This window comes from Penaeus chinensis, chromosome 23, assembly GCF_019202785.1.
Source record: "Penaeus chinensis breed Huanghai No. 1 chromosome 23, ASM1920278v2, whole genome shotgun sequence".
NCBI lineage: Eukaryota > Metazoa > Arthropoda > Malacostraca > Decapoda > Penaeidae > Penaeus > Penaeus chinensis.
Genome location: NC_061841.1, coordinates 2,696,741 through 2,704,240, shown reverse-complemented (window position 1 = coordinate 2,704,240; position 7,500 = coordinate 2,696,741). Strand labels below are relative to the sequence as shown.

The following is a 7,500-nucleotide window of genomic DNA, read 5'->3' as shown; positions in this document are numbered from 1 at the left end:
CTTTCTCTCTCTCTCTCTCTCTATCTTTCTCTCTTTCTCTCTCTCTCTCTTTCTCTTTCTCTTTCTCTTTCTCTTTCTCTCTCTCTCTCTCTCTCTCTCTCTCTCTCTCTCTCTCTCTCTCTCTCTCTCTCTCTCTCCCTCTGTCTCTTATCTCTCTCTCTCTCTCTCTCTCTCTCTCTCTCTCTCTCTATCTCTTTCTTTCTATATATATATATATTCTCTCTTTCTTTTTCTCTTCCTCTCTCTACCTTCCCTACCCAACAGGTATGTACACTCAGCCGTTAAGTTATCCATATGAAATCCGCATTCATGGGTACAGAAAGAGTCGGATATCCAGCCCAGCTCTAAGCTCACCAAAACAATCCTTGCTAAATCCTAACAGACAACATAGAAATAAAATGGTTATGAGAGCGTACAGGCAACCATTTCCTGCCTCCAAGGTGAGGAAATACCTTTATAAAAAAATAAAAAAAAACGGTATGAATATTCAATATGAAAATGAAATTAGATTATTTTTCTTAAGCGTGAACATTTGCCATCATTCCAGATTATTAAGAGAAAAAGGTAAAGTATGTAAATTTTCCTTTAAATATCTAGTTTACACTTTTTTTTTTTTTTTTTTACAGGGCATCTTCCTTCCCAATAAAGACAATTAAGAGAAAATTTGCAGCGCTTCTAAAATGAAACGTGAAGCTTGACATCGCTAATACTGCTAGTGTTTAGTTTAATTCATATGTCGGTACCAGATTGCTGATATTTGAGCAAAAATGTTGTTAGGAATTACTCTGCTGTTGCCGAATCATCTTGTCCTGCAAACCCATTTTACTGCAACATCCTTTGATCATTTGCCATTAAGTATGTCTTATGTTCATTGCAACTTCTCTACACATGTTCCTTGATATGCAATATAACCTCAGCTGTAAGTATATCATTATAAATCTAATAAGAGAAATAGATAACTCTAAAGACGGCATCAGATGTCAAAAAGGTCTGGTATTGTAATTTCAGTCTATACAAAGTTTCCGTGAAATTGAAAAACTAAAAAAAAAAAAAAAAAAAAAAAAAAAAAAAAAAAAAAAAAAAAAAAAAAAAAAAAAAAAAGGCAGCTATCAAAAGATATTGATCAGTTATTAAATACAAGTTATCCAGCTGACTACTAGACCGGAAATGGAAAGCGAGAGGCAATTGAAGTAGAGATTTTTAAAATTCCAAAAAAGCATAATAGAGCGCAAAGTATCAAGAGGCAATTTTCACAGATGGTTTGGGCTTTGCAATAGTGGGCCTTTTTTGTTTTATTTATTTATCTATCATTGTTATTATTTCTTTTGGTGACAGCTTAAAAGGGATAGGGTAGCAGATCTCTATCATGCTCCCCTTCCTCTCAACTTTAGTCTAAGGCACGAAAATTATGAAGATAATAAATACCAAATCGTATGGCGAATTAAAAAAAGTTATTAAATGTTTGATATCATGAGCCCTTTTTTGTGTAATTCACTCAAATGTATGTGTGTGTATCTGTTGTCGGATATTATGTAGTATTTTAGAGGATTAAAAATAGTAATTGAATATTTATGAAAAAATTATTGTGAAAAAAAAGTTCCAATATAAAACCGAAAGCATTTTTTCCTGTTTTCCTGTTATTATCACCATAGACATTATTTGGAGATTATAATTAACGAACTGAAGAAAAAATCAAAAAAGAAATATATCAGAAAATTGAAGTGAATCGTCACTAAATAAAAAGGCAATATAAGTCAAGAACATATTTTCTTCTTTTCCGGTTAACCGCTGTGTCATATATATAATTCGCAGATTATGATTAACGAATTGAAGAACAAAAAGAAATAGACATATAACAGAAAATTAAAGCGAATCTTCAATAACTAATAAAGCCAAAATCAAAACTCATATCGCCTAGATAGCTCAGTTGGGAGAGCGTTAGACTGAAGATCTAAAGGTCCCCGGTTCGATCCCGGGTCTGGGCACTTTTGAGGGAAACGGACGTAAAACAGATTTAATTGCAGACCACAGGAATCCCAAGACTGAACAAAGAGTACCTTCATAAAAATAATCAAACTAAAAGGTTCGGAGAATATAAGTCCGTAAATGAAAAAAAAGACGCTGCGGATTTTTGAGTGTTAATTTAGTATCACAAACTTTGATGCCAATTAATAACTAGTTTTGCAGATGAAGAGAGAGAGAGAGAAAAAAAAAAAAACTTTCCAGATAACTCTTTTAACCGACAAACTCATTGGATGTTTTAGTATGTTTTCGAGGTTTGCAACATTTCTTGCAATGGGAAAATATGTAAGCTTAAATAATGCAATCTTACCTATACATATTGTCTTTGCATGAGCTAATTTTGTTTTTCATATAATGTGTAAATAGATTAAACTTTTTTCCCTTTGCATTGTCACCTAAAAAGTACACTACCCCCCCCCCCCTTCCAGTATGTGTATATATACACATATACATATATATATCAATATGTATATATGTATATATAAGTATATATATGTATAAATAAATCACACACACACACACACATACACACACACACACAAACACAAACACAAACACACACAAACACACAAACACACACACACACACACACACAAACACACACACACACACACACAAACACACACAAACACACAAACACACACACACACACACACAAACACACACACACACACACACAAACACACACACACACACAAACACACACACACACATATATTTACACTATTTCTTCAACAACTAGGGAAACAAATGCAGAAGTTATTGATTAGCTGATACCATGTGCGTAAGATGGAATAATTTCAATCGCTGGCAACTTGCATAAAATATTTCAGAATAATAGAAACTTTACTTACCATTTATAACAATAAATATAATGATGATACTGCAACTATTGCCAATAATAATAGTAACAATAAAGATAATAATGATAATCAAAATGTTAATAACAATGATAGTGATAATAGTAATAACAATGATAATGATATGTAATAAAAATAATAACGATACAGAAAACAAGAACAAAAACAAAGACATAATAAATAACAACGCTATAATGAAAATAGTAATAATATCGATAACAAAACAGAATATTTATGTTAATACATGTTAGGACCTCTACTTACTGCGAGAGCAACGAGCCTAAAATTTCTGGGACGCTTTCAGGCCCCGGGAGATAAATGCTTGGGTTTATATACTACGCTTAGGTCAGTCTTAAGCACTAATTCTCACTATCTTTTTTTCTAATCAGAATATTATTCAAATAGGCCGATTTTACCCGTATATATGTAATAGGCCCGTCGGCAAGTTCGGGGAGCTGGTACGATGCTATGCTTGCCTCGATATGAATTTGAAAGATATGAAAACATTAAAAATTATAATAATAAAATAATAATAATAATAATAATAATAATAAAACAGAGATGTAATCGAAACTGGTTAAATACATCTCTTGTATTGTGAAGATCTTCATTCTCATTCATGCATTTTCTACATTTGTCAACATGAATACGGTTCATAATATGTATGCACACATGTATATATATATATATATATATATATATATATTCATATATACATGTGTGTGTGTGTGTGTGTGCGTGTGTGTGTGTGTGTGCGTGTGTGTGTGTGTGTGTGTGTGTGTGTGTGTGTGTGCGCGCGTGCGTGCGTGCGTGTGTGTGTGTTTATGTATATTTAAATTTATAAACATATACATGTATAATGCATATACATACATATATTATTTTTAAATGTTTTTTTGAGTGTAATATTTTGATATTTTGTATTGTTAAATAATTAATTTCCTTTTAAATTTTAAAAATCTACTTAAAAAGAGTTCCAAAACCCTAAAAACCCAATTCTAATAAAGTGGGCCCTTAATTGAGGTATCGAGCCCTGTTTGAGGCCTTTTATGGGGGAAAAGTGGCCCCAGCTTGAAGCTCTTTGTTTGAGAGAAGGATTTCCACTTTGGGTTCTTGTCTGGAAATGAAGGGGCCTCAGTCTATGTCACTTCAAGCCATGTAAATGCCACGTGAAATATATTACGAGTGAAAAATATTCAAGTGCTGGCTTCGTCTGAGACTGCCCACAAATTCATTAGAATTTGGGCTTCAAAAGGTCATGTAATACGACCTTTTAATTGACATAGTTTTAACTAACTACATCTTAAAAAAAAAAAAAAAAAAAATCTAACATAGGCCACTTTTGAATTGATGGGGGGGGGGGGCAAGATTCCATATCCTACCCCTTGCTCATTGTAAACATGTTAGTGTTTTGTAAGATTAATAAGTCTGGGACTAGAAATTCCGTTTTTCTCAATATATAATAATTTGATTAACAAAATACTCATTTTATATGGAGCCTAGATAGCTCAGTTGGGAGAGCGTTAGACTGAAGATCTAAAGGTCCCCGGTTCGATCCCGGGTCTGGGCACTTTTGAAAAAAGAAAACCGGTCTGATTATCTGGCAGGCGAACGCTACCAGGTTATCAGTCTCTATATGTATTTATTTTCCTTTTTTTTCTTTTTTTGAGACTTAATGAACAAAAGTGATGAAAGATTTGCTTTTCGCGGTTTCTTTTACTCTCGTTATTGTTTCTGTATGTATCTATTTTCCATTTTTTCTTTTTCTTTTTGAGACTTACTGAAAGACGGTGATAAGGTATTTTTCTATTGTTATTGCTTCTTTAACGCAACAAGGGATTGTCTCCCGTATCGTGTATTTGTAATAAATTGATTTTTTTTTTCATTTTTAAGAGCATATGGATACGGTAGTGTATTAAATATGTATGAATTACTTATACTTCGCAAATACACAACCTAGTAATTGATATCGTCTCTTGGCAATCAATTCCATCAAGTTTTGGTCTAAATCACTATACATCATTCTACGCAACTTTTTTTTTTCTTTTTTTTTTCTTTTATGTTTTAATATCTTTCATGTTCATATTAACAAGGGAATCATACCAGCTCACTGGACTTACTGACAGGCCTGTCATAAATATACGGAAAAAATCAGGCTATTTGAATAATATTCTGATTAGAAACAAGTGCTTAAGACTGACCTTAGCGCAGTATATAAACCCAAGCATTTATCTCCCAGGGCCTGAAAGCGTCTCCGAATTTTTAAGGTCGTTGCTCTCACGGTACTTAAAGGTCCTAACATGTAGGTTTAACTCATTGCCGCCGGGGAAACTTATTAAAAAATGCTATGCTCATTTTTAAAATATTTTTAGTGAAATGTCTGTGTACATAGATGGCTCTGCTAGTGCTTAGCCACAAAGGAGTCGATTAGTAGATCTTGTGACCTTACCTGATTTCACCTTTCCTTGAATTGGAGTGAAAAACGCATTTTTTACTAGTGCTATGAATATCGATGGTGTTATTTTTTTTATAGACATTATAATTACTATAATGTTATAAACATTAGTAACAGCAAAATAAGATACCGTAAAATATTTTCGTAAATCAATGAAAAGGGTGAACGGGCGAGACAGGCAGTACTCATAACTGGCTCATTGGTGACTTAGTACAAGTGTAGCCATCTATGTGTAAAATCAATTAAACAAGTAAACTCAAGGTGGGCATGGCATGTACGTACATGCCATGCCCGTCAGCAATGGATTAACATTCTGTTTTGTTAGCGATATCATTACTAATTTCATCATTGCGTTGTTATTAATTATGTCTTTGCTTTTGTTCTTATTATTGGTATCGTTATTATTTTTATTACTCATTATTGGTTTCATCATCATCGTCATTATTACTATTATCACTATCATTGTTATTATTTTTGTGATTATCATTATCATTTTCATAATTTTTATATTTATTATTAATATTATCATTAGTGGTTTGTACAGTTGCTCTTATTCTAAAAATATTTTATTCAAGTTACCAGCGATTGAAACTATCCCAACTTACACACATGGCATAAGCTAATCAATAAGTTTTGTATTTTTCCCTAGTACATGAACACGGATGAAGAAATAGTATACACACACACACACACATATATATACATATATATATATATACATATATATAAATAAACATGTATATATATACACATGTATATATGTATATATATATGTCTGTTCTTTGGAAAAAAAAAATTCTTTATCTGTAAAACTAGTTACTAAATGGCAGCAGTTTATTACAAAATTAAGAATAAAAATCCGGAGCGGTTTTGTAATCTCATTTCTATTTGATTTGATTATTTTCTGACGTGGACTTTTTACTTGTTTATATCATGGATTTCCGTGGCATACATCTGTATTTGTTATTTAATCGCATCAAAGTTTGGGATACTATTGTAAACTAACACTCAAAAATCCGCAGCGTCATTTTTTTCATTTACGGATATATATTCTCCAAACCTTTTTATTTGATTATTTTTATGAAGGTACTCTTTGTTCAGTCTTGGGGTTCCTGTGGTATTCAGTTATATCTGTTTTACGTCCATTTCCCTCAAAAGTGCCCAGACCCGGGATCGAACCGGGGACCTTTAGATCTTCAGTCTAACGCTCTCCCAACTGAGCTATCTAGGCGATAGATGATGTAAATTTGGCTTTATTAGTTATTAAAGATTTGCTTGAATTTTTTGTTATATGGCTATTTCTTTTTGTTCAGTTCGTTAATCATAATCTGCAAATTATATATATGACACAGCGGAAAACAAGAAAATATACTCTTTATTTTTTATTGGAGAAACATTTTTCATAACGTATTATTTTTATGAATACTTAATTAATATTTTTTAATTCTAAATACACACACACACACACACACACACACACACACACACACACACACACATATATATATATATATATATATATATATATATTCGACAACAGGCACACACATACGTTACACTGCTAACTACACTATGTAATACAATTTTGTCACAAAATTAAGAGGGAGAGGAGCTTGCAAGATTTCTGGTGATGTCAAAAAAAGAAAAGAAAAGAAAAGAAAAGTTAAGTCGAAACCATCTTTAAAAATTGTCTCTGATATTTTGTGCTTTGTAATTTGTCATAATATTTTCTGATCTCTGTTTCGACCTCCTCTCGCTTTCCATTTCCGGCCGAATAGTCGACTGGTATTTAATAACAGATCATTGATTTTTCATTAATTATTATTATTTTTCAAAAATCAATTTCACACAAAAGATGTATAGAGTAGTGAGATAACACTGGCAGACACTTTTGATATCTAATTTTTTGTGTTATTATTAGATATATAATGATTTAAAGCTAAGGGTATCTTGCATAACAAAAAGCATGTGTACAGGAGTTACAATTATTTTTTTTTATATTGCTTGACAAGTAATTAAAGGATAGGCTCATTTTTACGTATTCATGGTGCACTGAAATGGGTGTACAGGAAAAGATGATTCGGTAATTCTAGAGTAATTCCCAATAATATTTTTGTTCATGACAGTTTAAGAACATAGAAGTGTTTACTTTTATGTCACCTG

General features: G+C 32.0%; 3 non-coding genes across 3 annotated transcripts; 2 read left to right on the top strand and 1 right to left on the bottom strand.

The window, feature by feature from the left end:
- The first annotated feature begins 1,912 nt into the window (after nucleotides 1-1,912).
- Trnaf-gaa lies at nucleotides 1,913-1,985 on the top strand. Its single transcript has one exon. It is a non-coding gene; the product is annotated as a tRNA-Phe (tRNA).
- Nucleotides 1,986-4,379: 2,394 nt separating this feature from the next.
- Trnaf-gaa lies at nucleotides 4,380-4,452 on the top strand. The gene has a single exon. It is a non-coding gene; the product is annotated as a tRNA-Phe (tRNA).
- Nucleotides 4,453-6,495: 2,043 nt separating this feature from the next.
- Trnaf-gaa lies at nucleotides 6,496-6,568 on the bottom strand. Its single transcript has one exon. It is a non-coding gene; the product is annotated as a tRNA-Phe (tRNA).
- Nucleotides 6,569-7,500: the final 932 nt, after the last annotated feature.